Here is a 4,890-nt window from a genome sequence, read left to right on the forward strand (position 1 = left end):
AGCTATCGTCAGGGAATAGCAGCTTCTAAGTTCACTGCAGCACATGGTTAAGATCCAGGATCCTGAAGTAACTGATCTGAGTTCAAAGCCCATCTCTGCCACATACTAGCTCGTGTGCTTAGGCAAGTTGTTTAATCTCTCTGCTCTTCAGTTTTCTCATCTATAGCAAATGGCATAAACAGCGTATACAGCACACGGTCTGTGTGCAGTTTAAATGATTTCACTTAATCCATCCAAAGCACTTAGAACAGTTTGTGGGACTGTTGTTAACTATTATGATTGCTGTTGTCCATTTGGAGGGATCTGTATTACTTCGGGTCTGTTACTCTGGTGCTGGTATCTTCTCATTGTTTTTTTTTTAATATATATTTTTATTATTGACTAGAGGCCCAGTGCATGAAATTTGTGCACAGGTAGGGTCCCTGGTGGCTACCAGCTGCTGGCCAGAGCCTCCCTTCCCCCAGCTGCCTGCTGCCACTGCTGCCCCCTGGTCAAACTCCCAGTCAAACTCTCAGCCGAACTCCTGGTCAAGGGGACAATTTGCATATTAGGTTTTTATTATATAGGATAGTATTACACATGTCTCCCATTTCCCTCCTTTTCCCCTCCTCTCAGTCCCTACCCATTCCCCACCCCCAGGTCTTCACCACCCTATTGCCCATGTCAATGGGCTATGCATATAAGTATATAAGTTCTTTGGTTTATCTCTTCTCATTCCCTCAACCCCTCATTGAAGTATGTCAGTCTGTTCCATGCCTCCCTGTGTTGGGTCTTATTTTGTTGGTCAATTCATTTTGTTCATTAAAGTCCACAAATAAGGGAGATCATGTGATATTTGTCTTTCTCAAATTGCCTTATTTCACTTAGCGTGATACTCTCCGGGTCCATCCATGCTGTTCCAAAGGTTAAGAGATCCTTCTTTTTTACTACTGCATAGTATTCCAGGGTGTAAATGTACCACAGCTTTTTATCTATTCATCTACTGATGGGCACTTAGGCTGTTTCCAGATCTTAGCTATGGTAAATTGTGCTGCTATGAACATAGGGGTGCATATATCCTTTCTGATTGTGTTTTGGGGGTTTCAGGATATATTCCTAGAAGTAGGATCACTGGGTCAATGGCAGTTCCACTTTAGTTTTTTGAGGAAACTCCATACTGTCTTCCATAGTGGCTGCACCAGTCTGCATTCCCACCAGCAGTGCACGAGTGTTCCTTTTTCTCCGCATCCTTGCCAGCACTTGTCGTTTGTTGATTTGTTGATGATAGCCAGTCTGACAGGTGTGAGATGGTACCGCATTGTCGTTTTGATTTGCATCTCTCGGATGATTAGTGACTTTGAGCATTTTTTTGTATGTCTCTCTGGCCATCTGTATGTCCTCTTTGGAGAAGTGTCTATTTAGGTCCTTTGCCCATTTTTTAATTGGATTGTTTATCTTCCTTTTGTTGTTCTGTCAATGGACTCCTTGGGAGACAGTCCCAGGAGTCCTCACACTTGAGTACTAAGCTTGAACAGTGGGGAATATCCCTAGAGGGGCATCCATGGTGTGACAGTAATATTTTTAGTAGTAAAATATACATAATATAATATTGATCATTTTAACCACTTGTAAATGTACAATTCACTGGCATTAAATACATTGGTGTTGCTGTGTAACCGTCACCACAATTTGTACCTACCATTTCGGTGTGAAGATCATTTTAAAAAGCTTTGCCAGTACTCTGCTTCGAAGAGCCGCCCCTCAACCATTCCGGTCTGGTAAGCTCAGCTCAGTTGTCGCTTCCTCCACATTTGTACCTTCCCCAAACCTTCCTCCAGACTTGATTAACTCCTTTGTGTTTCAACTCCACCTCAGACTCTTAATCCATCACAGAACTTTAGTAACCAGAGTTTAAAATAACTGTTTATTCCTGTGTTGCTTTTAGCCCATTGTTCCAACCCCCCATTTTGCATCCTGAGCCTGCTACCTAATGTATCGGCGACCCTCCCAGGTTTACAACACCTGCAGATTTGATTAGTGGGTCTTAATGACCTCTCAGCTTCTGCCACACAAGGAATAATGAGAAGCCAATCAGGACTGTTCCGTGGCACTTAGATTGACAATGCATGAGGAAGGTCAAGTCCATGTCATGTAGCGTGGCACACTTATCTCTGCCGAACATTCCTCCTCAGGATTCCTCCTTTCAAGGCCCAGCACATCGCAGAGATACAAGATTTTTCTGCCTGTGTTGACAAGCCGTGGAAGCAGATCCTGTGGGCCAGGCCATCTCTAGGACAATCACAGGAAGTTATTCCACGCCTGGGACAAGACCCAACTCTATCTGGCAGCGAGCAGAAGGTTACAGGCCATCAGGCTGAAGGGTCACCAGCAATCCCAGCGCTGGTGGCACCGAGCCAGGATAGAGAGGAGCCATGTAACCTGCTTCTGGAAATTCCCGACCTGCTGCCCTTGGGTTCCACAGCCTTTATGGTGCCCCCGCCCCCCCCCCCCCCGCCGGTGTCCACCCTCACCCCCCACCCTTGGAAAAGAAAGAAAAGGCGGGGGGAAAAGACCCCCCTTGGTTAAAAAACCCCAGAAAAAAAGAGTTTATCGGGAATTCTGTTCTTCAGTAATATTCACATTTTGCAACACGTAAACACCCGCCCCACTTCCGAGCGTGTTCAAGGTGAAGCGGCTGGGAAGAGAATGGGAGCGAGGCTCAGAGAAGCAGATTTGGGGAAGTTACCGAAAAATCTCGAAGCCGTTACCAAATGCTTTCTTTCATCTCATGTTCCGGGACCACATCCAAGATTCCTGGGGGCCTCACAAATGGCAGTCAGTGGTGGAGTTGTTACATTTTCTAAACACCAACCAGCATTTACTAAGTAGATGTCAATAGCAACACGAAAACAAGAGAAACACAGCGGGGGAAACCTGTTTGGAGAGGCCCAGGGCTGAGGGAGGATGCAAAAGGAAATGGAAAGTCAGTAAATCAGACAAGAGCAAGTCTTAGTCCTCTTTCCATTTTTCCTTCTGCGTCTGCTGGACTCCCGAGAAGAATGTTTGCACACGAAGGGACAGAAATGTTCCACTTTGGAATGCAGACCTCAACCAGGGAAACGGCTTTGTCAGACCTGATAGAACGATCTTTGCTGAAAGTGCTCTAACAGTATGTGACCTCGAGGGTTATATGCTCTGTTAGCTGTTTCCTTCCAAACGTCTCTCAGTAAACTACAGGAGTGGCAGGAGCAAAATCAGCTTGAAAACCTGCCTGATAAAGTTTTTTTTAAAAAATATATATTTTTATTGATTTCAAAGAGGAAGGGAGAGGGAGAGAGAGAGAAACATCAATGATGAGAGAGAAGCACTGGTCAGCTGCCTCCTGCATGCCCCACACTGGGGATGGAGCCCCCAACCCGGGCATGTGCCCTGACCCGGAATTGTACCGTGACCTCCTGGCTCAGAGGTCAACACTCAACCACGGAGCCACACCCAGCCGGGCTCTTTTCTCTCCTTTAATTCCAACTAATTGTAGTTCAGTTTCTTAAATGAAACAGTGTCCTTGAACACCGAAAGGGAGCCCTGAGACTTGGATCGATGAACAAGGCGCTTCATCTCTCTGAGGACCAGCTTTTTTCTGGAAAATTAGCTGCCTGGACCACTTCACAAGATTATTAATTTGTGTTGATAAACTTGTAAGAGGAAGAAGTGCCATCAGTGAAAGGTCATTTGCCCTTGTTCCATGCAGGGTACTCGTAGCACATGATAACACATGACACAATGATAGTACCTGCCCAGTAGCCAATCAGAGCCTCTGATTCAGCCTGAGCCCTCCCTCTCCCTCATGGCTCGCATGCAGTTGGTGAGCCAATACTATCAGTTCTATCCCCACCATGTCTTCCACCATCTGGCGGCTGTCAGCTCTCTAGCTTCGTCCTCTGTCACTCCCAACTGTCCTGGAAGTTACAAATTTGGACATGTGGCACATTCTGTCACAGCACTTGGTCCACAGGACCACTGTGAGCATCATAAGAGCAGGGCCTGGGTCCTATTTCTCTCCGTGTCCCTTGCAAACATCCCATTCAATAAATGTGTTTTCACTATGATTTAGTCAGTTTCCGTTTAATGTAATTATTGATGCTTTTGGATTGAAAACAAGCACCTTATTTTGTGCTTTTCATTTGCCCCACCTCTTCTAGGCTTCCTTTTCTATACTTTTTTTTTTTGATTCCTAGAAAGAGAGGAAGGGAGAGGTAGAGAGAGAGAGAACCATCCATGTGAGAGTAGAACATTGATTGGCTGTCTCCTGCATGCCCCCGCCCCCTTGGGGATCCATCCCACAATGCAGGCATGTGCCCTGACCAGGAATCAAATCAGCAACCCTTCAGTGTACACCAGTGATTCCCAAAGTGGGCGCTACCGCCCCCCGGTGGGCGCTGCGGCTATCCAGGGGGGCGGTGATGGCCACAGGTGCATTTGGGGGCGATGAGTAACTGCTATTAAAATTTTAAAAAAATTAATTTCCAGGGGCTGAGTAATATTTTTTCTGGAAAGGGGGCGGTAGGCCAAATAAGTTTGGGAACCACTGGTGTACACAGAACGACACCCAACCAACTGAGCCTCACTGACCAGGATTTCTGTACTTTCTTAACTTCTTTTGTACTATCTTTTTATAAACTTATTTAGAAACTTAATTCAATCCCCAGGAGGTTGTAAGTAAATGTACAGGAGGCCTCTGGCCTTTCCCCCAGTCCCCCCACATGTCAGTATCTTGCACAATTTCAGTCCAGTCTTACAACAAGCAAATGACACTGGTATCACCCAAGATACGCAGCAGGTTCCACCTGTTGTACATGCACTCATGTACACGTGTGTGTATGTGTGTGTATGTGTCAGTGCAACTTCATCATG

The sequence above is a fragment of the Myotis lucifugus genome, unplaced genomic scaffold, assembly GCF_000147115.1.
Source record: "Myotis lucifugus unplaced genomic scaffold, Myoluc2.0 scaffold_169, whole genome shotgun sequence".
Lineage (NCBI taxonomy): Eukaryota > Metazoa > Chordata > Mammalia > Chiroptera > Vespertilionidae > Myotis > Myotis lucifugus.